This window comes from Scylla paramamosain, chromosome 6, assembly GCF_035594125.1.
Source record: "Scylla paramamosain isolate STU-SP2022 chromosome 6, ASM3559412v1, whole genome shotgun sequence".
Lineage (NCBI taxonomy): Eukaryota > Metazoa > Arthropoda > Malacostraca > Decapoda > Portunidae > Scylla > Scylla paramamosain.
In genome coordinates, this window is record NC_087156.1 from 23,409,497 (window position 1) to 23,436,996 (window position 27,500).

At 42.4% G+C, this 27,500-nt stretch overlaps 2 long non-coding RNA genes across 4 annotated transcripts in view; one reads left to right on the top strand and one right to left on the bottom strand.

The window, feature by feature from the left end:
- Positions 1-23,894, bottom strand: part of LOC135101118 (uncharacterized) — a 178,367-nt gene extending 154,473 nt beyond the window's left edge. The window contains exons 1-2 of one of the 3 annotated variants that reach the window (XR_010269039.1): positions 23,832-23,894; positions 9,431-9,491 (exon numbers count right to left, since the gene is read on the bottom strand). This is a non-coding gene — a long non-coding RNA (uncharacterized LOC135101118). Of the gene's footprint in view, positions 1-9,430; positions 9,492-13,415; positions 14,171-23,831 lie in introns of those variants that run through there. The other 2 variants (XR_010269040.1, XR_010269038.1) reach the window with 2 other exon arrangements.
- A 2,896-nt stretch (positions 23,895-26,790) lies between these two features.
- The window catches only part of LOC135101119 (uncharacterized), a 14,510-nt gene continuing 13,800 nt past the window's right edge, over positions 26,791-27,500 (top strand). Inside the window, exon 1 of the long non-coding RNA XR_010269041.1 lies at positions 26,791-26,982. This is a non-coding gene — a long non-coding RNA (uncharacterized LOC135101119). The remainder of the gene's footprint in view (positions 26,983-27,500) is intronic.

The following is a 27,500-nucleotide window of genomic DNA, read 5'->3' on the forward strand; positions in this document are numbered from 1 at the left end:
CAACTCATAATGGCTGCAGTCTGTCAATAGACCGGCGAACATACTAATGAAGCCTTGCACACACACACACACACATACACACACAGATCACTTGAGACGGCTCTGAACCACGGGGTGCTTCAATTAAAATGCATTCCAATAATTCATAGCATAAGTCCAATACCGAGTTGAAGGCTGGCGTGGGCTTGGTGAAGATGCTTTGCCTTACATACCAAGAGACTCAAGAGTGGGGCAAACCGGGCGGCGGGGCAAAGGGTGGGGGAAGGAAGGAAGGAGAGAGTGCCGGGTGACTGTACACAATTACCGGCACCAAGAGGGCGTGGGCTGGTGAGCCGCAGAGTAAGGTGAGGTAAAGGAGTTCGTCAAGGGAGCTCCATGACTAAAGGAGAAGTGGTTTTAGTCATTGCCGGAAAAAAGAAAAAACAGAAAAGAAAAAAAAATTGAGAAGAAAGAGGAAAGTGGAGCACAGAGGCGGCGACGGTGGTGGTGGTCGTGGTGGCGGTGGTGAAGGAAGGAGGTGCAGAGGATGAGAAAAAAGTTACGGAGGGGGACTCGGTTTTGTCCAAAGAGTTACCTATAAAAACTGTAGGCAAAAAATAAGAGGCATCTCAAAAGGAATATTCATGAACGTTGAAAAAGCAGTGAAAGAAAAAAAAACAGATAATAATATATTTATAAAAGGCGGAATAAAAAGGAAGACGGCAGGAGTTGGGGAGGGACTGAACGCTTTATGAAAGGAGGAGGAGGAGGAGGAGGAGGAGGAGAATGAAGGAGAAAACGGAGGAAAAAGTAACGAAGGAAGATGAGATGAAGAATAAAAAAAATGAACAACGAAGAGCGTCGCCTGGGACAAGAAAGAGACAACCCAGTGTAGGGCGACACAGGCTCGGCGACGCCCTCTCCCCATGGCTCCATTGTACAGCATGCCGCCCCCGCCCTCCACCCGCCGCCCCTGCCGCTCTAGTGGGAGGAAATAATTCAGCAGCGTGGTGTGTGGGCCGCAGGGGTGTCGTGTCCATCCTTCAAGTTATCCCTGGGTGGCTGCGGCACCTCACTACGCCCAACGCTCCCTCCTCCTCCTCCTCCTTGTTCTCTCCTCTCTCCGTCTCCTCCCTCCCTCACCTTGCTCTCTCCTCCTTCCTTCCCGCAAAGAAAGGAACCAACATTTCACACATGCACCATCGCTCGTCATCCCAGAATGGCGGACAAGCAAAAGATATCTTCTCTCTTCTTACGTCGTACACATTTCATTACAATGTGTTCAATCTCTCCGGATTCAAGATTTAAAGAATAAAACGGCAACGCTCTGTGAATAGGCTCATATATTCTTGGTCAATCTCACGGTCTTCAGAATCCCACGTACGTAGAAGAATATGAAGAAATTGAAGTCAAGGCCATCAGTCAGCAGGTGGGCGCGCAGTGAAGCGAAGGGCTGCGGGCGGAGAGCGGGAAGGCCTCACCCAGCAGCAGGGAGGCTCTTTGGGCAATATTGTGCCAGACAGAGACAACATAACTTCCCGGAACAACTGGTGGTGAATGTAAAACTTGATGCACACAAGCCACAATAATTCCAGGGCCACTCGTTGTGTTGTGGCGGGATGGAGCGCGTGCCGCTTACATGACGCTGTAATCACATTAATGGAACACTATTCCAATACCTTCGTCAGCAAGGATTGAGATAGCACACACACACACACACACACACACACACACACACACACTAGAGTAGTTGACATCGAATGCTAAAAGAAAACACTATTTATGAAGCCGCTGATGATGACGAGTAATGTGTCAGTCATTGTGGTGGTTTGGTGCAGTATTTCAGTAGTGTAGTATTCAGCAGTGGTTTGTTCGTGGGTTGAGATCATGTCCTATAACGTGGCTTGGCTGGTATGTAGCGTGCTGCTGTCGTCCCCAGCTGTCTTGCACACTCTCTCAAACGTCTTGCATCCCCAGAGACACGTCCACGCCGCCCACGGCGCTGTCCCATTTCACCGCCACTCTACGGCACGGCACCACTCCAGTCATTCCTGATGTGCGGCGCTCTCCTCAGGGGCGCCATCCACTGGTGGCTCGGGCATATTATCCTACGTGTTGACGTCTCCCGCACCGCATCTGCCTTCCATGACAATGTGATGGGGGGGGGGGGACTGTGTGGAAGGTTACTGATCACCAGCAGGGAGGCCAGTGTCAAGGCGGGATCCTGACGTTCCCATCAGTCACCGTGTTCAATCTAGGTCAACGAGATCATCCCACACTAGTAATGATGTGGCTATCAGACTGTGACTCCCAAATGAATGTCTCTACTTCGTATGTTTTATACACTTCGCATTTCACAAATTTTGTTGTGAAATCTATTGCTTTGATTCTGTAATTACATTTGCTCGCGTTGGCTTTCAGTTTTTATCCTGACAAAAATTCGCCATTTTCTCTTAGAGAATTGACACACACACACACACACACACACACACACACACACACATCTCGATGCCTTGTTCCAGTACAATTATTTCTCAATGGTATAGTAAATAAATAAAGGCGTAAACGTAACACCATCCGTTGTGACGTGCCCGTCCCCAGATCACAGGCGACAATAATCCCGCGCCCCAACACAGCAGCCGTCCCACCCGCGGCAGATAGGGACAGACGAGGACGAGGAGGGACGAGCGGCAGCCCATTCCTGCCATACTGAATGACACAAACCAGAGACAAGGGGCGGCAGAGTAGCCAAGTGGCGGGCCAGCTTCCAGAAGGAGAGGGAGAGGCAACACAGGGAGAGGGAGACAAGGGGGAGGCTGGATAGAGGTTATAAAGTGAACCTGCCAAGCCTAAGCCAAGCCTCCGACACCAGGCACCTGTTTTCAGATATTGACGCACGTGTCCAATCATACTTCAGTTCTGTTTCCAATTCTCTTCTGGGCCAGGAATGTAATATTTCGGGGAGGACTACAGCACAAGAAGAGGCATGTGACCAAGTGCACTTTTGAGCGAGAACAAAGCAAGACGTGATATGCGGAATTTCATATGGAACGGCGAAAAATGGACCTTCAAAGACTAAATGAAAATAACTGATAAAAAAGCACAGCCATCTCACATTAATAAATAGATTTATCCACGAATAAATCTGCGTCGCTGTAAATATTCCATCACTATTTACGCACTTTTAACGCTTTTGGGGAAACCGATTCTTTATTCCGTGGCAATAACGTATATTAAACACTGCAAGAACAAAGGGTGGCGCGTCTCGTTTCCCCTGCACAGGGCACCACTCCCCTCTCCCCGCTGCGCTGCATCGTCGCCGCGCCACACCGTGAATGATGAATGCACACAGGTGTTTGCTGTAACTTAGTACTCCAACGTCTACAAAGGTACATAATTACACAAAGATAAGCAGAAGAGTCCGTGTGTGTGTGTGTGTGTGTGTGTGTGTGTGTGTGTGTGTGTGTGTGTGTGTGTGTGTGTGTGTGTGTGTGTGTGTGAGAGAGAGAGAGAGAGAGAGAGAGAGAGAGAGAGAGAGAGAGAGAGAGAGAGAGAGAGAGAGAGAGAGAGAGAGAGAGAGAGAGAGAGAGAGAGAGAGAGAGAGAGAATTTTCCAGACGGCAGTGCTAGTGCTGGAGAAGTCATCCAGCCAGCCATCTTGCCAGTCAACTAAGGAAGGAAGTGGATTACACACACAGCACCACCACCATCGCCACTATCACCTTTACCTCCACCCACGACAATGACTGAGCATCGCCTCTTGATACAAAAAATATCAAGAGCGAGAAAAACCAACATTTTTTTCCGCGGCGGGACGTACCGGGCTGCATACGGAAAGTAAATAAAGCTTTGTGTGAGTCTGGGTTGTCACAGCAGCGCCAGCAGACTCGCCTGCGGGCCTTGGGAGAAAGACTAGCTGGATCTCTCAGGGTGGGTAAAAGGGGGTCCTGGGAGGCGCAACCTAGCCGGGAGTACTGTCGCCAGCCGGGCAACACGATCATCACACTCTTCAGGGCGCCGCACGCCTCTTGTCTCCAATCCTTTGCTCCGCAAGTAAAAAAAAGAGGAAAAAAAAAAAGAAGAAGAAAGAAAAAAAGCCCGTGTGTGTTGTGTTATGTTACGTCATTTTTTTTTTTGGTGTGTGTGTGTGTGTGTGTGTGTGTGTGTGTGTGTGTGTGTGTGTGTGTGTGTGTGTGTGTGTGTGTGTGTGTGTGTGTGTGTGTGTAAAGCTAGATAAAGTGCTGTAAAGTAACACAAATATGACACAAGAATATGTTCTTCATTTTTCAGGTTTGTAATTTACCCTAAAGAAAAAAAGAGTATTTATAGGTGTTCTTGTTTCGAAAAGAAAAAAAAAAAAGAGAAATAGAAAAGCCTATTCAGAAAATCTCCCCATTATGACGAAAGCCTATTATAGTCTGCCAAGAAAGAGTGGATCCCTAAACCGATAAAAAGACAGCAAATAAAAAGACTAAAAACTACCGAAGCTAACAATGGCCTCGGGATAGATTCGTGAGGCCTACGACGTTGGGTGAACCTCAAGAGCGTCAGGACCCAACCTTCCTCAGCACAGCCAGACCCTAGACTTGCCTTCCCCAGCAACACACACACACACACACACACACACACACACACACACACACACACACACACACACCAGCCCTACCTTAGTGCCAACATACAACAGCTCCTTTTCCTCAAGCCTACCAAATCCATGCCTCTTCTCTTCCTCTTCTCTTTTTCACTTTCCTCAACATCTTACCCCAGCGCACCACAGCCCCTTCTTTTACACAGGTCTACCACAACCCAGCCACTTCAATCCCACGATCCAGCCTACTCTCGCTCACTTCTCTCTGTCCTGCCATAATCCAGCCTCCTCTCTTTCACTTCCTTATAAACAGCTACCTAAGCTACCCCTCCACAGCAACACAGCTCAACACACACCAGCCTTAGCCCATTGTCAGGAGAATCTAACCCTTCCTTTCTTCACACCTGCAGCACCCCAGCCTCCTCTCTCCCACTTCCATTAGCACAACAGCAGCCAAACCTTCCTTTCACAGCAACATATCAACACACACACCAACCCTAGACCAATGCCAGCACACCCCAGCTTTTTCCCTTCCTCAGGCCTACTACAACTCAGCCTCTTCCCTTCCACGGTCCCGGTACACCCCAGGCATACCACCAGGAGGCACCAAGCCAACACCAGCCAGCGCCTCGGACATTGTTCAGAATTATATCCAGTTCAGTTGGTCTTTCTTGTGAGTCTGACCACCACTACCACCACCACCACCATCTGCTCGGCTACACCCAGGCCCCCTCACCACCCAGCCACTCAGACTGGATCCCCCTCATCACAACCAATCCATATCCCCTCACCACTCCCTCCCTCCTACCCACTAACCATGTTTCGCTCAGGCCTGTTTTTCTTAACTTATTTCTTGTTCCAGGACATTATGATTGCGTCACAGAGCGAGACAGATCTCCTTCCAGGCTGCGGTGTCTTGGCTGAGGAAAAGTTTCCCTGAGAGTCTTAAAAAATACGGCGGTAAATCAGGCTGGCAAGACAGATGGTGGCGGGGGTGGAGAGAGCGGGAGGGAAAAGCCGCCGCCACCACGCCCCTGATCGCCGCCATTAGCATCGTATCAAATATAAAAAGAACGAAAGAAGGAGTGACACCTGAAAAATGTTCCTCGTTTTTTCCTTCCCTGGGGCCAGACGGTGGGAGAAAAGTGTGTGTGTGTGTGTGTGTGTGTGTGTGTGTGTGTGTGTGTGTGTGTGTGTGTGTGTGTGTGTGTGTGTGTGTGTGTGTGTGTGTGTGTGTGTGTGTGTGTGTGTGTGTGTGTTTCGCTTTACTCTGTTTCTGCTATATCTTAGCCACAAGAAGGGACATGCGGCGTTGTCGTTGAATTACAAGAATTACAGTTTGTACAGAGACAAGTCAATGTTCCACACACAGGACTTGGACAATTAACTTACTGAGACTCCTAGCAAAGTCAAGGACGCCCTCTACCGACCAACGCTTACATTAAAGGTTGCAAGGCCTCCTCAGTCCACACCAAGCCGGAAAAGATGCTAGCATTAGCACAGGAGGTTTGTGGGGCTTAACGAATTGGAACTATTTGCATAGACTTACTAATCAGGTTGTTAGTGCAGTCAATAATGAGTAAAAAAAAAATAATAATAATAAATTAATTAATTAATAAAAAAAAAAACAATAATATTATCTCCATTGATAGAGGTGATATGTGGGTATAGGTATGTATATTTCACACAGAGACTACCACACCTAAATTTACCTATATTGGTTTCTGGCAGATTACCTTATGTCCTTATGTTCTTACACTGCTTCTGTCACAACACTCCAGGATGCTTCTGTCAGTGTCTGACGCAAACTGCTAATCAGTAAATGTTGCGAATTCTATATCATAAACAGGAAAGAAAATTCATGGCTCGTATTTATACTTCCTGATCATGTCAATACCTGGAGCAAATCACATGCATGATTTAAGCAGATTACCTAATGCAAATCATAATTTTCATATGTAGGTCACACAAACATTTATTAGCGAGTCTCTTAAAGAGACATGCAACACTGCATGTGCTCGCTGCTCGCTGCGCTACACAACAATGAACACAAGTCTTCCACAGGATTTAGTGCTTTGCTTGTCTGAAAAAAAAAAGAAAAAAATATTTTTTACATTTAGATTCCAATACATTAAACATTTGGGTTTTAGCAAATTATTTTCATGTACTTAAAGACTTCCGTTGCTTTCCATAAGCATTAGTTTTCGTTTAAACGTAAAATTTTATAAACACATTTAAATACATTTTCAACAACCGCCAACTAAAACTATTATTTCAGATATTTTTGAGCCATTAAAATACTAATTAACTGCTTGGATCAAATACTGATAGGAACATCCAGCTATATTGTGAAAGAAGCAGCATAACAGCATAAGGGAAGCAGCAGCAGCAACAGTACTGCTACTACTATTACTACTACTACTACTACTACTACTACTACTACTACTACTACTGCTGCTGCTATTGCTGTTGTTAATATTAATTATACAATCGTTATCATTCTCATCATCCTCATCATAACCATAATCAGTAGCAGTAATAGTGTTGCAACTGTCGTAGTGGCAACAAATAATCATTATTATAATTAATACTACTTCTAAATCTAATACATGAAACAAAGACTTGGGCATGTACAGACTTATTTTCCTTAAATGTGAGAGCTTTTCATATCCATGATAAAAGTTCACAGCATTATCTATAAATCAAATTGACGCAAGGAAGCCAGAGAACGCCTGACCTCTGATCTCTCTAAAATTTCTGATTTGGGCAGAGCAAACGTAGTATTGCTTAATGCCTCAAACACTCAATTCCTCCGTCTATCAACTCGACACAACCTTCCAGACAACTATCACCACTTTTTCATTGACATTGAACTGTCCCCCTCTTCTACAATAAACATTCTCAGTCTGTCCTTTATTTACAATCTAAACTAGAAACCTCACATCTTATCTCTAGCTAAGACAGCTTCTATGAAGTCAGGTGTTCTGAGTCTTCTCCGCCAGTTTCTCTCAACCCTCCCCCATCTATTAACTTTGTACAAGGGCCTTATCCATCCATGCATGGAGTATAACTCACATGTATGGTAGGGGTTGCACTCATACTGCTCTTCTAGACAGGGTGGAATGAAAAGCTTTTCGTCTTATCAACTCCTCTCCTCTAACTGACTGTCTTCAGCCTCTTTTCTCACTGCAGCAATGTTGTATTTCTTGCTATCTTCTACTACTATTTTCACGCTAATTGTTCTGCTGGTCTTGCTAACTGCATGCCTCCCTTCCTCCCGCGCCCTCGCTGCACAAATCTTTTTTCTTTCTTTCATTCCTATTCTGTCCACCTCTTTAATGCAAGAGTTAACCAGTACTCTCAATCATTCATCCCTTTCTCTGATAAACTCTGGAACTCCCTGCCTGCTTCTGTATTTCCTCCCTCCTATGACTTGAACTCTTTCTAGAGAGAGATTTCAAGACATTTATCCTTCAATTTTCGATTCTCCTGACATCTCTTTTGGAACGGGCGCCTCAGTCTTAATTTTTTCGCCTCTTTTTTGTTGCCCTTGGCTAGTGACCCATTTACATAAAGAAAAATAAAATAGAATAAATAAATAAATAAATAAACAAAAAAAGTGGATTTATATTTATCTACCCTTACCAGTTCTCTTCACCACTTTGTTGCAGATCACTAACAAACAAAAAAGCAGATTAAACTCGTGCTCTTCACATGGTGCAAAGCCAGCAGTTTGTGTGGGAGGCTCAGCGCCCTCTGCTGCCTGGGTCCCCGCCACCACCAGATGACAGGAGGGGTATGTGGTCACACTCACTCACGTCCACCATTGATCGCTCCCTTGCAAAGCTCACAGTTAGACGACGTAAACAATTACCTCTGACCTTTGTATGCTTATTTTTTTTGCTATACATATAAGTAAATACTGGTTGCTGCGTGCACACTGCCACTGTATTAAACACACACACACACACACACACACACACACACACACACACACACACACACACACACACACACACACACACACACACACACCATCCATCTTCTTGCCCATTCCCCAGCACCAGTCACCATTACTTCAGCTGATCAACATAAGGATCAACGTAAACTGAGGGAGCACCGACACAAACAAATCCATCCCACCAGCACAGCGGCCCTTGATCCCTGGTGCTAAATCAGCCTACGAATTACCTGGTCCATAAAGCAACTAAGGTTTCTTTTCATCAGGCAGCATTCGGCTAGACTTACACCACTAAGCAAACTGGAAAATCTACAAAACAGTAATTCCCCCTAATATAATAATAATAATAATAATAATAATAATAATAATAATAATAATAATAATAATAATAATAATAATAATAATGTAGTCATGGTACAAGAGCCGAGTAAACTATCTCACTCCTGCTCAGTTTTCTGTGCCTTTTCTTAATATTTATTCCTGTTATTTACTGACAGTCCCATTGCAAAACTAAGTGACGGGTTATAAGCAGAACAGGACTTCAGAACGTTAAAAAGCAAGGTGCTTCACCCACTACTGACTGATTTGTGGCTCACGCAGAGGACTCAAGTTTGTGCCTAACAAGTTATCACTACTTTAAAATTTGGATAATTTTACATCCCATATTCAGCCTTAGCCCATTCTCACGTGCATACAGTGACCACCTCATGTATCTGTATGTCACAAGCTTCCTTACACTCGCACCAGAACTGGCATGATGATGAAGGTCCCATCCCACATAAAGGCAAAAAATACTATATGCTTTGTTAATCTTAAGTCATTAAAATTTTTTTATCTCTTATCTTCAGTGCACTTCGGTTTACTAACAGTAGCAATCTATAGACATACATTACACGTACTTACTTCCTCTGCTGTTCAGTGTGTTCAGAACACTGACTGTTCCTCCTTCCAATGCACCCGTGTCCTGAAAGACGAGCACATTCAATAAGACTTCCGTTTGGTCATAAGTCTTGGTTTCCTACAGTGTCATTTGCAAATAAGTAAAACCCAGTGACGCGTCCGCTTCTCTGGACCAGCAAGTCCATCAAGGACGAGTGAATCCAAGTTGCGCCAAGTTTTCCAAATGCATTCAACATAGGCATGCAACGCACCATAAATTATTAAGATTATAACATTCCCAGAATATGTTCAAGACAAAAGGTTTTACTGAAATATGTGAAGTGTACTCAAGAACGTCCACATGAAAAGAGCACGCTATTAATCATGTAATTCTCTCTCTCTCTCTCTCTCTCTCTCTCTCTCTCTCTCTCTCTCTCTCTCTCTCTCTCTCTCTCGCGTGTGTTCTTGTGTGTGTGTGTGTGTGTGTGTGTGTGTGTGTGTGTGTGTGTGTGTGTGTGTGTGTGTGTGTGTGTGTGTGTGTGTGTGTGTGTGTGTGTGTGTAAACAAAACAAAGAGATATACCCAGATGGACAAAGAGAGACATAATTACTTACACACACACACACACACACACACACACACACACACACACACACACACACACACACACACACACACACACACACAAACACTACATCACTAAACATTACTATTACAAAATAATAACTAAACCAAACCATGACCCGCACCACCTGAGTTGTGATATCGTTTAGCTCGTCCCTTATCTACAGCTTAAATACGACAGACGCTTATTGTGGGAGGAGAGGGTCAGGGTAGTGGCTCCGTAATTAGGAACGACGAGCAAGACAGAATATTTGCTCTCCTCCCACGGGTTCTCCTTGATCCCCGCCTCACACAACGGCGAGGCTGGCGGCTCCATCCTGGGTTATTAATGTCCTGCGTTGCCCTGGTGATGGTGGGGTGGTGATGAAGTGGTGATGAGGCGACCAGCAGCAAGGGAGAACCAGAGTTAAGGAGGGAAAGATGTAGATTATGAGATGCCATGTGGCTCTTGTACTAGGGACGAGGATTGAGGACCCGGGAGGAGGAGGAGGAGGAGGAGGAGGGAGATAAGAGCAACGAAGATGACACAAAAAGAAGGAATAAGATGAATTGTGACTGATGTTGATGACTACGATACAAAATGGATGTTCACGAGAAGCTATAATGATGGTAATCAGGAGGAGGAGGAGGAGGAGGAGGAGGAGGAGGAGGAGGAGGAGGAGGAGGAGGAGGAGGAGGAGGAGGACGACGACAACATCAATAACAACAACAACAACAACATCAATACCAGCAACAGCAAAAAATAAAGAAAAATAAAAGAACAAGAAGAACAAGACCGAGAACAAGAAGAAGAAGAAGAGCAAGGAGGAAAAGAGAAGAATGCTGAGGACAGGGTGAAGTGAAGAGACACCCAAGATTTTTCAGGGAGGCAAATAAAACTTCATCTTGTCCGAGGATGGATAGTGACTTGGAACAACACAGAACACAAGAAAGCTCCGAGTATGATGAAGACGTATGGTGATGAAGATTTAGGTTAACGCAGTACTGGGGGGTGGTGGTGATGAGGGTGGCGGTATGTGTGTGTGTGTGTGTGTGAAAGCTTCCAGTGCGGTGAGGGGACAAAGGGGGAAGGGAGCCAGAATGCAAGAGTGCAGGAGTAAAATTAAGCAAGTGTGGGAATAAAAGGGTGTCTCAATCGATGTGGATCTGGAGGCAAACCCAAATTATTCCTGAAGGTCAAGCAATTAACCGCATGACATCTTTAAACCCACATTCTCTCTCTCTCTCTCTCTCTCTCTCTCTCTCTCTCTCTCTCTCTCTCTCTCTCTCTCACACACACACACAGACACACACACACCGACATACACACACACACACACACATACACACGCACCGTAAGTCTTATCGCAGCATTAATTGTTACGCTACGCGCCCCGCTGCCCATTGACACGATTCTATTATCCCTGCGTGGTGCATGTTCAGCTCTGCGTGAGGGAAGAAGGGAGTAAAGGGGATGCACCGACCGAGGACAACGTCTGCGGCGAAAAGAAAAAAAAAAAGAAAGAAAAAAGAAACTAAATAAAAGAGCAAAGCGAGGAAGGGAACGAGTGAATCAAGTGTAGTTAAGATGCCCCATTGACTGCTTCGACGAAACATGAAGGTGGACGCTGCCTCGCTCCGTGCTTCTGTGTGGTCATGATAAATTTAACTGTCTCTCCTTCTGTCAAACGAACTTTGCACAACTTCAACCAAGCCTCTTAAATAATTACTGTCTCGGAACCACCTCGCCTCGCTCCTGTGCCGCGTCGAGCATCCCACTGGTCTGTTGCGAGCGTCCATACGTGAATATTTGCAAGGTTTCATTCCCAAGGATGCCGTGCAGGTGCTTCAGACGTCTTCTAGGCTTAAACCTTATATGTTAGACGGCAGGACCGCCCCGCTAATTAAGGATTGTTCCCTTGTTAGTGTTACGCGAGGAGACTGAACTCTGTGTAATACACTAATTGCTTCATCCAGTGTAGTTACCTTGTTACAGTTAGCGAAGGAAGTTAACTTGCTGACTTGCTGGCGAGTGATTCGCACACGTTGCCACAGCGCCACTTGCTTTGTTAGCGTTGCCATGGGTGATCGCCCTGCCAGTGTTGCCACAGCCTGGTTAGCATGCAGCGGTCGTTCACGTAATTAAAAGTTTACGGATGAAAGTGTTAAAGGCCTGAAGGCAGATCGTGGATGGGAAGCCGCGGCGGGCGGTGCAGCAAGGCGGCCGGGGAAAGGACTGCGCTGCTTGACTGCTGTTGCAGGGCTGACCAAGGCACGAGACTCGCCCACAGCAAGAGAAACATTCTCCCTCAGGTGAAATCGAAGTGCTCTGCAGAGTGCAAAACTGTCATGACTATTGGTTGTTGTGAAAAGATGTGAATCTTTTGTAGGAAATGCATAGTTTAAGAGTTTGCTGGATCTCCACACACCACAGCAATGAAACAAAAAAAATAAAAAAAAAATGGGCGGATGAATTAGTAGAGTTTGCACATTCAGGAAAAAAAAATGTACAGATAAATTACTGCAGTAGACAGTTTGAATATGCAAGAAAAAGATAAAGAAAAAAGACAAAATGAGACAATATCCTGTCACAAAGCATCACAGAATATTGCAAAACAGTTGTGGCAGTGTCCTGAGCAGTTCGCACAGAGGCGAGTGAAGGAGAAATTCTGCCAGGCGGAGGAGTAAGGCCATTAATTGCAAAGTGGAGGCAGGAGACCAACTCATCGCTCCGCCAATTGACCTCCGCACTTCTGGCTTTTTGGGACCAGGAGCGCGAGGAGGGAGTGCAGCGTCCATTATGCAGGTGGACCCGAAGGTGGCGGCGTGGGCGTCATGCTGCAAGGGCTGAGGCGGGGGTGAGGTAAGTGTAGCGTTTCCCTAAGACTGCTGGGGATAATGAGGGTTAAAGCAGTGCTGCCGGTAGTGCTGAGTGGTAGTGGTGGTGGTAGTGGTGGTGAAAACAGGCGGTGCATAAAGGTGGTGGTGCATGAGGAGCCCTACTGCTTTGTTATGGTGATGCTGGTGAGGCATTGCCGTCAATGGTAGGCACAGTGGCTACACAGTTTTCATGAAGGGCGGGCTGACGTAGGACGCCGTGCTTAAGTGTTATGCCAGGATTTCTGAAACGCAGCCATTATGCATCTTCAGTTTGGGAGACTCTCGTTCCCTCAGATATTGGCTGTCGGAAAAAGAACACAATGAACCATTAGATACAATTATGTCTTTATATTTTGGTTCTTTTCATGACTTCATTCTTTTCTTTTCTTCTTTTTCTTCTTTTTTTTTTTGGTGCTACTTTGCATTTGTTACTGAAGGACGAGCTGCTTGATGATGATGATGATGATGATGATGAAGAAACAAACACACACACACACACACACACACACACACCTTGGCTGCTCACCCCGTTATGGAGATGAGGACACACACCACCCGGCCAGGTGTAAGGTGAGCCGGTACAAATGCACGCTCTGTCACCCGGCATCAGCACTCTGTCTGCTGTGGCTCGTCTCAAGTTACTGTGTCTCCCCGGCACTCCTCCCTGCCTCTGCTGCTCCCCTCTGCCGACCCTACTGTTGGGATAATTGTATTAGGATTATTTTTAAACCTATTCACTTCCAGCTGAATTTAGAGGCGACGGTGTGATTACCATTAAGGGCGGCGGGGTGAGGCCCAGGGCTGCGGCCCCAAAACAACGGCCAGAGTGTGGCTCTCTCCTGCGGCCGGTTTCGGTCGGGATGGGGCGGGGCAGGCCGGGATGGGGCGGGGCAGTCCGGGATGGAGCGGAACGTGGCGGAGAAGCATATGATAAAAGTAAAATTATGCTACAAAATGATGGCTCCCTATTTTCAAAATAGAGGAAGAGACGTACGTTATTTCAATATTATGAGCTGTAACTTCATGCATCAAAATTTGCCGTTGGCAATAAGCTGTTTGAATTTTTTTTCCCTCCAAACGACGTTAATTATATAATAAAACGATTAAGCCTCACAGGGCGCAGACTTCAATATTTCTTTATACTAATTATCATCCAATGATAAATTACTGGGGAGTTTTTCACTGACAAAGGCTTTCAGTTTTTTTCCGCTCCCCTCTCCCTCCCCCACGCCACCCCTAGGCCTGTGTTAACAGTCTCCTGGCAGTAGCAGCACCAGCAGCTAACACAGAAACATCACGCTCCACGCTCAATACAAAACTCTTCTGACAGTGTATCACCAATTACTGAAGAGACAAAACAATGGCGCGTTCAAACACAAACAATCAAAATTTGTAGTCAATGTTCTGTTGCTTATGATTTAATGGTGATGACATCCCTTTTTTTCCTGACACACTGGAGATACAGAGCAGGGTAGCTTGAAACTTTTCGCCATCTCCTCATCGAGGATAATGAGATAGAGTCATCAAAGTTATACGTCAGGGCTTTTTGGGGCACGACCTACATCACTATAAAGAAAAAAAAAAATAAAATACCGATTCGTGCGAGAGGATGAGGTGACACAGTGACACGACTGCTTCACACCCTCTGCCTCTACATGACCCCGGGACTGAAAAGTATGAGTCAAGGCCAATCAGAACTTCAGCTGACCCTCATTACTGGGGTGCCATTAGTATTCAGGGACTTGGAGCATGACGGAGCGGCGGCCTGTACGGCGTGGCAGGAGAGTGGGGTGGGAGGCACAGCTGCGCGGGGAAACATTCCATCAAAGTGTTATAGCAGGTATTTTCCTTTTATGTCACAGAAATACACGACAACGCAATCAGTGACAAGGACTGACAAACTATCGCGATGGACAGATTCAGAATGTTTGTTATGGGATTTTTTGGTTTGTTTTCGTATACGATAATTGTAACTAAATTTTATTAGCGTGCCAAGCTATACACTCCTTTTATTCGCACCGTTTAGTAATAATTGAAAGCGATGGAGCAACTTTCCAACAGTAACGATCAAATGCCAGGAATACCTGCCTGTCTCTGCCTCGTCACGCCGCGCCAAGAATACCAGACTGGAAACAAAAAGTCAGGCTACGTTTGCTTCCCCTGCTGCAAGTGGATCCAGTAGTGTGACACACCATTTCCGTGACTTCCGGGGCTACACTACATGTGCATTCATCGTCAGTAATAACGTAGTAGAGCAAGTAGCGTCACCACATCAGTTTAATACGGAATGGCACAAGCAAGTACAGTACAAGTCTACAGATGTTCTCAAGGCTCACAGCGCAGGCCCCTCGGTCCTTGTCTTGTCCCCAGCGCTTCGCCAAGCCTCCCCCTGGCGGCCATAAAGCCTCGCCGCGCGCGTCGTGAACCAAACCTAACTCAAACGAATAGCATTCTCCCCTTACTCGTCCCAACATCCACCGGGAACGTCAGCCATAAAGGCACAATGAAAGCCTAAGTTATGCAGGAATAAAAGCGAAACGAAAGAAACCTAGTCACTGGCCGAGAGGCAAACGTGCGCGCCGCTGCTGCTTTTACTCAGGCACCAAGTTTAAAACACTCGCTGCATCTGCTTTGTACGTTATGATGTGGCTCGTTTGATTAAGGAACAGCACTCGCGTCTGTCAAAATAATACATCCTCTTCATCCACAAAGGTTATCACACCCACACCCACCCACCCACACACAGATACACACACACATGCACGGCTACACGGTGAAGCATCCCTTGCATGAAATAGTATTTTTCCCGCTTGAGGAGAGTGATGGTCCCCTTCATTACTGACAAGGCTGAGGGGCGATATGGACAAGAGTGAAGCTGGGAATTTACCATCCAAGTGCGGGTGGCAGTGGTGGTGTGGTGGTGGAGGCATTAGATAATGAGTGGCATGAAGGACCTGTAGTGTGGGCGAAGAATATTGTTCCCTACCATATAAAATTTCCTATTCTAGAACAAGTTGTTCTCCTATGAGGACTATTATTCACTGGTCGTAGAGATGATTAGATGGCTTCTCACGGATGTTTTCTGTATTACTGATGCAAAATACTTGTTACATTCTAAATAAATCCCAATACTTTCCAATACAGTCTATCAAAATTAGTTGAAATAAGACGGCGAACGTTTAGGAATGCATGCCATAGGTGTGACTGGCTTACTGGTCACAGCTCCATGACAGGTTCACTACCTCAGCTTGCGTTTGTGGTTATGATGGAAAATACGTAAATACCAAAGACTTTGGTATGAATTATCTAACATAAAAAGCCGCGCCTATTTTAATATTACGTAACACTATAACAAAGAAAAAAATATACTGGTTATGCTGCTGTGTGATTACAAGTGGTATCATCAGCATTTAAGTGAAGGTTCATCTGTTGGTTTACAACAATATATTTTTTTTTTCAGTTTCCGGAATGGAAAGTGCGCACATTTTAATATAATTACTGATGCTTCCGCCCTGTTGCTGCAGGAAAAGAACGTGATAACTCTCCAGTTGCAATGAGTGTGAGTACAACTGTTGGAAAGTTTTGTTGATCGATGCAGTGTGTGTGTGTGTGTGTGTGTGTGTGTGTGTGTGTGTGTGTGTGTGTGTGTGTGTGTGTGTGTGTGTGTGTGTGTGTGTGTGTGTGTGTGTGTGGGTGGGTGGGTGGGTGTGTGCGTAAAACAGGGCATGGCACCCCAAGGCACTGGCATGACAACACACTTCCTGGACGCTGGATGGCACTTGGACAGTCTCATCTCACATACATTGCAACTTTTATACTTGACGTAATGTTTTCACAAAACTTCCTGCAAATCCCTGGCAGGATACTTAGTACGCAACTTCTTAATATATTATGTGTGGAGACAAGCCAAACTGAGTGTAACAGAATAAGTTACGTGGGCGTCGCCAGCCGTCCAACCATTGCAGCCAGAGTTTACTGGGGTCCGTCACGCACATCCCACACCAGGATCTCACGGAGCCTTCACTGACTGGGAAAATATGCATCATAGGGATCAGGGTGCGTGAGGCGTGACACTTAGAATGTTACAGGATAAAACCATCAAATAATAGAGTTTAACGCAATGTTAATTAAAAACGTAATAATTTGCATGCTACTAAAGGAAAAGGGTATTTCAAGACTGGGAAACTTTGAGTGTGCATATAAAAGGTAATAATGAGAACTCAAAAAAAAAAAAATTTATATATATATATACACACATATATATATATATATATATATATATATATATATATATATATATATATATATATATATATATATATATATATATATATATATATATATATATATATATATATATATATATATATATATATATATATATATATATATATATATATATATATATATATATATATATATATATATATATATATATATATATATATATATATATATATATATATATATATATATATATATATATATATATATATATGATGTGCTGACCATTTTGGGTATATCTAGTTTTAAGTTACTTGCATAAACTCCTACAAGAAATTCAACAGGTCGTGACAAGGCAAAGATGTATGAAAGGCTGTATAGGTTACCCAACATTTCCTTCCATACTTAACTAATGAGTGAAAGTAGGCCTCGCCAAGCTCTTTGATGATTAGACTGGAAGGAATTCTCTTTGATACGTGCTGGAGAAAAGGAGGCAGGGGTAGTAAGCTATTAAAAGGTGTGAATCTAATTTAAGATCAAGCAAACGTTGAACTGCACTCTGCCAGTCTCATGGGCCGGCAGAATGTTTACTGAAGGCAACATCACAAGCGGGGCTGTGCTATTGCTGGCTTCCGATAAGCATCATCAAAGTTCATTTAACATTCTAATCTAGACTGATGAAGAATTAAAATTTTAAAAGGTATCAGGTTTAAGGTCTAAAAATAGTCATTACAATGTAAACACATGAAAAATTTCCAAAATGCGAAACAATATCATACATTGTGCTAATCAACGAAATCTAACTAAGACTGACTGGTGAAAGGAAGGATGCTTTATACGAGTGTGTTAGTCCCTTTTATGTACTCTCCTGCTTATGTCCTGTGTTTGAAATCACTGATATGATGCTCACAATGGCAGCGTGGGCTGACGACATTGGGGTTGTGAAAACTTGCAATCTGGTATATGTACTGACAAAGACGTAAAGAAATGACGCAGTCCTAAATATTGATGGGAAACTATAACGGTGGTGATGATGATGATGATGATGATGATGATGATGATGATGATTATGATGATGATGATGATGATGATGATACTACTACTACTACTACTACTACTACTACTACTACTACTACTACTACTAATAATAATAATAATAATAATAATAATAATAATAAGAAGAAGAAGAAGAAGAAGAAGAAGAAGAAGAAGAAGAAGAAGAAGAAGAAGAAGAAGAAGAAGAAGAAGAAGAAAGAAGAAGAGCAGAAGCAGAAGCAGCAGAAGCAGCAGCAGCAGCAGCAGCAGCAGCAGCAGCAACAACATCAACAAGAACAACAACACTAATAGTTATAATGATAAAATAACAACCACCGCTACTGATTTGACAACTATCACCACCACGACTTCCATTCTGCCTCTCTCTCTCACCACCTCTACTCTTCCTTCTCCTCTCTCTCCTTTCCCCTCTCCAACCGTCCCCCCGCCTCTCCATTACGCCAAATATACTGCAAACTTGGGGCAGCAGAATCACAGGAATCAACAAGACATTTAAGTGTCTGCAGACTTGCACGAGAACCTCCCGCCGGCCTCCAGGTGATCACGCCCTAACTCTGGCTTAATTAACTTACCTGATGGACCGCGTCGATTGGTTAACTTTGACTTAAAGCTCATTGGCGGGAAGCAAATAATTCCCTTGACGTCACTTTCTCCCCTCCTCCTCCCCCTCCTATTCCTCTTCCTCCTCTTTCACTTCCTCTTCCTCCTCCTTCTCCGCCGAGTGCAGATAGGAAGCGATAATTAATGAGACTCAGTGCTGCTATTTGGAATGTTTTGTTTCCTCCTCTATGTAGTTTTCCCTCTCTACATTTTTTCCCGCCTTTCTATGTTATGAAATATTGCAGTAATATATCATTATAATCGAGTTTGCCCACATTGGTGAGTCGGGTTTTTATAACACGTTTGCAGACTGTCTTTACAGCTGACTATTTGTTTACTGCTTTTTTTTTTTATTTTTTTTTTTATTTCATCTATTTATCTTTGTGATTTATCGCAGCTGGTGTGGGTGGTGTGTCGGCGCTCCCTCCCCCTCCCACGCACCCTTCCCCTCCCGTGCCACCGGTCCCTCCGCACGGCCGCCCACCCCATCCATTATCCATTCACTCCCGAAGCCTAGTCGTTGTCCGCCTATTTTTTTTTTCTTTACCCTTTTTTTTCTTCCTGTTCATACACTTTCTTCCTAATGGATTTATCACGCGGCAATCTCATTATTTTCTCATTATAACAAAAGAAGAAAAGTATTCATCAAAGGTAATGAGAAAGTCGATGGAGTTATTGCATTATAACTGTTAGTGAATGGCTCTCATCACTCATGCAAATGGAGACTCATTTTTCATCCCTTGCGTTTCCTTACTTTTAGCTCAAGAGGAGAGATACGGGACGATTCAAAGCCGCCCAGCATCCGCATTGAGAAAGTCATATATCATAACTGTCTTCTGAATTCTTTCTATATTCACCAAGACAGGGCCAGCACCTCCTCCGCGTCGAAAGCCAAATTGGAATACGGTAAGGCATGCAGTTGTTCTATTGTTCCACTGTTAATAAATAGCATAGCGTAGAGTTCACATCTCAGCGCTCCACAAGAGGTAAGACAGGTGCACGGCAGAAAGAAATAATACATCAGATCAAAAGAGGATTGTCTGGCAGCAGGACGGCTGGATTGCAAGGCAAGCAATAATGGGTGGCACTCAATTATGTAGGTGACAGGTGGCGCAGTGCCGTCTAAGGAGAGGCAGAAAAGAAAAAAAAAATAGATCTAGTACTGAAAAACAAGTTAATTCTCCCTGAACTACTACTACTACTACTGCTACTACTACTACTACGATTAACACACACACACACACACACACACACACACACACACACACACGCATGCACAAACACGGCGTCAGGAGACTACAAAGTTACATTAATGCGGCCAGAAATATTCTTTTAATTCTAATAATAATGTACACATGGGTGGGCAGTGCAGCTCCCGGGTGCACACCAGCGAGAATGTTGCCGCAGATTTGTAAGTTGTGATTTTATCACCTACTTTATATTTCAATTGTATTTGACCAATACTGACTTGCTGCTGTGGCACCAAGACAGTAAATTAATACACTTTTAAAACTGTCACATAACCTAAGGTAAATAGTGTATTGGTGCAGGAATGTAATATCAAATCATAAATTTCTCTTTAAAGTTATTTGATTTTAAAGTGTTATTTGATTATCTCCGAGCCCAGCATCACTGTATCGCAATCCAACACCCTTGAAAGTCTGATTCAAGCTCTGCAATTCTTTCTATAATTTGGTTACAAAGACTGCCTTTACTGCACTATGAAATTAATAAATACTATTTGAAGATTTATTTCATTTATCCTCTAAATACAAGGTATCAAAGACGCTAATGGCAAGCAAAATCAATAGGCAAAAATAGTAACAATAAATATACACATAAATACATGAATAAAAATGTTGAAAGTCACTCCGAGGGAAGTTATGTATTATGATTGATGAAGTCAGTCCTCAGCCTGGAGCTGTTACCACATTACTGTATTAATATTAAAAAGTAGTAGTAGTATTAGTAATAGTAGTAGTAGCAGTAGTAGTAGTAGTAGTAGTAGTAGTAGTAGTAGTAGTAGTAGTAGTAGTAGTAGTAGTAGTAGCAGCAGCAGCAGCAGCAGCAGCAGCAGCAGCAGCAGCAGCAGCAGCAGCAGCAGCAGCAGCAGCAGCAGCAGTAGTAGTAGTAGTAGTAGTAGTAGTAGTAGTAGTAGTAGTAGTAGTAGTAGTAGTAGTAGTAGTAGTGGTGGTGGTAGCAGTAATGGTAGTAGTAATATTAGTAGTAGTAGAATAAAATTATAATAATTACAATAATAATAATAATGATAATAATAATAATAATAATAATAATAATAATAATAATAATAATAAAAATTATTATTATTATTATTATTATTATTATTAGTATTAGTATTATTAGTATTATCATTATTATTATCATTATTATTATTATTATTATTATTACTATTATTATTATTATTATTATTAATATTATTACTATCACTGTCAGCATTTTCATCATCGTCATCATCATCATCGCACTCCGAATGCTTCCCTCCTTCCTTCATTATGACCTGCCTGGTCCTACACACTTGCTGATATCCTGATTCTGTCACACGCTCCCTTCCCTTCTCCCTTCCAGCCCTGTGCCGCTCATCAGATACCCAAAGCCTCATTTTTCACGTTTCACAAATATTGAGTTAACGATTATATTAGGTGCACGATGGTTTGTTCTTATGATTAGATACTTTTGCAACCTTTCATTTAATATAGGAGTAAGAAATAAGAAATCTACACATGTAAAGCCTTAAAGAATGCATCGTTTATAAATATTTGTCAGGGTTATGCTTGTAAGCTTTATGAGGCTTGACACTTGAAATCCGATAGAACTTGGTAAGACTTTCCGCTAATACGAGCTTAAGAAATAAATTGCTACATATAAAGCCAAGTGAAATGTGTCTTTTACAAATATTAACTCAATGATTTTATATTTCACGAGGTTTTATTCTCATAACCTGGTACTTTTTTCACAGCCTTTCAGTTAACATTTGCACGTATTAAGGCCAAGTGAATGAGTCTTGAACAATATTTGCCGATGCTCCGAAGTTAGGCTTCAAGATGCTTCATCACATTCCGGGACAGCTTTAAGGTCGATTCACACACATCAGTGACGTATCAGTGCCGTATCCGCTCAGTGCTTCAGTGTCAGTGAAAAAAAATATCGTTACTTTGAATTTGACTGACGCGTTCACACACGTCCGGCGCAGTACCGTGTTTTGACTCTCAGTGACCGTTACGTCTCCGTTCCGTGAAACTGAATATCGTCGCCACCGATATTTTTCAGATTTTCACGGACGCCGGAAGCTATGGATGACGAACTACTCATTGAACTGGTGCGGAACCATCCAGTTCTGTATGATCTCTCACAACCAAAATATATGGATTCCAACTTTAAACAAGATATATGGAATAAAATAGGAGAAGAAATGAAAGTAGATGGTAAGTACTCTTTTTAATATTGTGTACAGTAGTCTAACACATCACACCACACCACCACATCTCACCTCATATCAAACTACAACAACTCACATCACACCACACCACACCACACCACACCACAGCAGACCACACCTCATACCACACCACAACACCTCACATCACATTTTTCTTTTTCATTTATGTATTTGATATATTCTTAATTTTGTAGTCACACTACATGGCAGGTTTACTTTTGCTAGGTACCTAGACTTCTTATATGCAGTCATCAAAACTACCATGGCACAGATCCAGCCTCTGAATTAAAGTAATCTTTGTACAGCTCCCTTACAGCTAACGCATCTCTTGTTGCATTTCCACCCGACTCCACATCCCTCACCTCAGCCAGTGCAGGAACATACAACAGTAACATATGGAGATCAGCAACAGAAGTTATCTACTTATACATCAGTTCCAAACAGCGCCAATCCTTTGCAAAACTACTTTTCAACTTTTCAGGATTCTTAACTCTTCAATAGGCTATACAACTTAAAACATTACAGTTATCACTAACGTCAAGAAACACACATAAGTAATGATGAATTTTGAGAGTGAGAAACAAATTAATGTACGTACTGTCACTTAGCATGAAAATAAACTTTTAAAAGTTTAAAGAGTCTATGAAATCTCCAGCACGGATTTAGATAGATAAGTGCAGTAAATGACCAACTACAAAGACGGAGTATTATTTTACCTTAAACAAACTGCTAATCGTTCCTCTGGTTTAATGGCCTTTCTCCAGTGGGTGTCTTGTTTCTTCAGTTGAGTTTTCATTTTATTGAACAATATCCAGAAGCAGTTTTTGGACATTCTAAAGTACTGAAAAAATTTGGTTTCATCATCTGTTAATTCCTTGAACAGAGTCGCAAACTCTCCTTCAGTTTCTCTTTTCTGCCACGCTTCATGTACCCACTTTCTTTTCTTCACTTTTTGTTCTGCCTCTTCCTCTTCATCAAGAATTATGGCAATCATTGCCAACTCCACGTCCGAAAACTTTGCCATCCTGGAAAACACTGATTTCACGGTGTACGGCAGCACCACGGATGTGTGTGAATAGACGTCACGGAAACAACACGGTATCACTGACACTGAACGGACACGGCACTGATACGTCACTGATGTGTGTGAATCGACCTTTAATAGTCCTTCAGATAATACATGTGTAAGAAATAGCACATTTAAACTTAGCGTAAAAAAAAAAAAAAATAAAATAAATAAATAAAATAAATAAATAAAAAATAAAATAATAATAACCAGCCTCTGGCATCTATTCAGTGGTGGACTCAAGAATGAGAGACTAATATATCTTTTTTCGTAGGGCTGACTACGCTACTCTGGCATTATTTCATAATTAGGCTAATATTTGTCCTCTGTATCCTCAGCACATTTTTCCGTTAAGGTACTAACTTACAGACTCGTAGATAAGTTACGTAATACAGTGGATCTTGATGGCTGCTAGACAAATTATATGATATTAAATGAAATATCTACGAATTATACAAAACAAAAATTTATAACTCATTCTGCTCATTGCTGTACTTAACTTCGACTTGGCGGTGCAGGATGGGCCTCAGAGACGTTACCTGGTAGTTAAGAAGGACTTCTTTTCCTGCTTTCGGCTTTCACTCGACACTGGGCGAGTCCACCTCAGTTCAATTGACGGACTTCATACCAGTGTTAGGTAATGCGCGCAGGAAAGTAGTGCCTTGTTTCTTTACTAAATAAAAAGCAAATTAAATTCATTATCTATACAGATAAGATCTCTAGTTTCTTTTAGAGTAATTTATATGATGCAATACTTAAGAAGGTAGAACGTCAAGTACACATATCAACAGAAAAAAAAAAAAAAGTAAAAAGGGCGAACAATCCAATCAGAAAAATTATTAAAATGCTCACAGCTATATTTTAGTGTATCATAAATGTTAATTATTTCAGAAATATGTGACTGTCATAATGAAATAGGTGATGCTACACTGACAAGTTACTATGAGCTGATGCGAAAACACACTTAGTAGATGTTTTGAATATTCACAAGTATATTGTGGTATAGCATAATTGAAGAAATGCGTAACTGTTATATAAAATAGGCATTGTAATATTTGTACATTTGCCTTAACGTACCGAAAACTTATTTGCCGAATGTGTTCTGGTGGCGAAGGAATACAGATGGCATCACATGCTCAGTCGCAGTCAAGGTTTGTAGAAGGTTGGTCACGCCGCACGGTGAGGATACACTTGTTATATTTATGGCAAAGTCTCACAGTGTTGTACATTATGTGAAGTAACAATAATTACTGAGTTGATAGGTTTATTTTGCAGAAGAGAATTGTGTATATATTGCAGAGAATACCAATTTAATTTATTCTTACGAACAACTTCTGGCTTTCCTTACTGAGTCTTGGTCATCCTCTTTTAGAGATTTTGGTGAAACTTTTGCTGTTGCCTTGGACATATCAAAAGCCTTTGATAGAGTCTGGCACAAAGCTTTGATTTCCAAACTACCCTCCTACTGTTTCTATTCTTCTCTCTGTAACTTCATCTCAAGTTTCCTTTTTGACCGTTCTATTGCTGCTGTGATAGACGGTCACTGTTCTTCTAAATCTATTAACAGTGGTGTTCCTCAGGGTTCTGTCCTGTCATCCACTCTCTTCTTATTATTCATTAATGATCTTCTAAACCAAGCTTCTTGTCCTATCCACTCCTACGCTGATAATACCACCCTGCACTTTTCCACGTCTTTTCATAGATGTCCAACCCTTCAGGAGGTAAACATATCACGCAGGGAAGCCACAGAACGCCTGACTTCTGATCTTTCTAAAATTTCTGATTGGGGCAGAGCAAACTTGGTATTGTTCAATGCCTCAAAAACTCAATTCCTCCATCTATCAACTCGACACAACCTTCCAGACAACTATCCCCTCTTCTTCAATGACACTCAACTGTCCCCCTCTCATACACTGAACATCCTCGGTCTGTCCTTTACTTATAATCTGAACTGGAAACTTCACATCTCATCTCTAGCTAAAACAGCTTCTATGAAGTTAGGTGTTCTGAGACGTCTCCGCCAGTTTTTCTCACCCCCCCAGCTGCTAACTCTGTACAAGGGCCTTATCCGTCCATGTATGGAGTATGCTTCACATGTCTGGGGGGGTTCCACTCATACTGCTCTTCTAGACAAGGTGGAATCAAAAGCTTTTCGTCTCATCAACTCCTCTCCTCTAACTGACTGTCTTCAGCCTCTCTCTCACCGCCGCAATGTTGCATATCTAGCTGTCTTCTACCGCTATTTTCATGCCAACTGCTCTTCTGATCTTGCTAACTGCATGCCTCCCCTCCTTCCCCGGCCTCGCTGCACAAGACTTTTTTCTTTCTCTCACCCCTATTCTGTCCACCTCTCTAACGCAAGAGTTAACCAGTATTCTCAATCATTCATCCCTTTCTCTGGTAAACTCTGGAACTCCCTGCCTGCTTCTGTATTTCTACCTTCCTATGACTTGAATTCCTTCAAGAGGGAGGTTTCAAGACACTTATCCACCAATTTTTGACCACTGCTTTGACCTTTTTATGGGACTGGCATTTCAGTGGGCATTTTTTTTATTAGATTTTTGTTGCCCTTGGCCAGTATCCTTCCTACATAAAAAAAAAAAAAAAAAAAACTGATTAGCTCCACCCCCTCCCCTCTTTTACCGCTTGCCTACGCTCTTTTTATGTGCTCCTGTTGTGTGCCTGTTGCTTGTGCTGCTGTTACCTGTGCCGCTGTTAACTATGCTCCTGTTTTCTGTGTTCCTGTTACCGGTGTTGCTTTCTGCTCCCCTGTTATGTGTGCTCTCTTGTCCTTGTTACTTGTGTTCATGTTACCAGATACCAGTGTTTGTTAACCGTGTTCCTGTTGCCGGTGTTCTTGTTAGCTGTTACGTATTAATTGTCCGTGATTTTGTACGAAAGAATTGAGTGAACCAGCGCTCTATAATTATCATTCAATTGTTAATACTCGGATGCTTAGATGAAGTCCTTATCAACTTGACACGCTCTGGTAGTCACTAATGTACCACACACAAACATAAGGTCATTCTTCATTGGCGTGTCATTTTGGTTGACTTCCCTAGTTCTAGCTTTTGTTATATGTGTATGGTATATGCCTTGGTAGATAAGAAAGGCAGGTAGGTGGTACTGGGTAGGCAGGCTGCGGTGGAGTGATGCCTTGGCGAGGAGTGAGATCAGGTACAGTCACGCAGTTTTAAGAGATTTATTAATACTTACAGATAATATACGTAATATCTAGTGTGTTGTTTCTTTAATATAAAACTAGAATACATTTTTTTTTCATACACATTTTGTTTCTTATATAACGTTCTGCTTTCACTAAACAATAAAGGAAAATTAAAGAAATTAATTAATAGTTACAAACAGAAGCTTTATGTAGTAGCCCCACACTGTACCAGTGTTTTTCTGTTCATGAATATTTGTATATTTTCTTATTAATTTTTTTTTTGTTCCATCATGCATTCATGCGGAATGTAAGATCTTAATGCTTACAGAGAGTGGTACATGTGCTAATTCTGGGCAAACCACGGGGACAGTTCAGACCCACCGTCCTTTGCAAGCTGGGGTAATCTCTGGCCTGGGAACGTCCACTGCCTAGACTGCAGGTGTGCCGAGATTGCATGGACGCCTACTGTGTCAGTCAGGCAGCTGTTACTCCTGCTGCTGCAACTGCTACGCTACTGCTGAAAGGTATGTGGGATTATTGTTGGTTTTGTTAGTGTTACTATGGGTAATGTTGTTGTTGTTGTTGTTGTTGTTGTTGTTATCATCACCTTTATTATTATTCTCATTAATGTTGGTGTTGTTGCCTTTATTATTATTATTATTAATTATTATTTATTATTACCATTATTGTTATTATTATTATTATTATTATTATTATTATTATTATTATTATTATTATTATTATTATTATTATTATTATTATTTAGTTTTCACTGATTGATGCTGTTATCAAAACCATCATCATCATCACGATCACAATCAATTACTGTCTGACAGAGTAATAACTCCTTTGTTTGTGAATGTATTACGGATTTCATCATAGTATTTTTCATAGTTATAGCCAAGGTTGAAAAGTAAACAATTAAATTAATGAATAAATGGATAAATAAAAGGAAAAGTACACAGCGTTAGTTCATTGGTGATCATCATATTGTTTGAAGGCACTTTACTTATAATATTTACACAGTAAAAAAAAAAAAAAA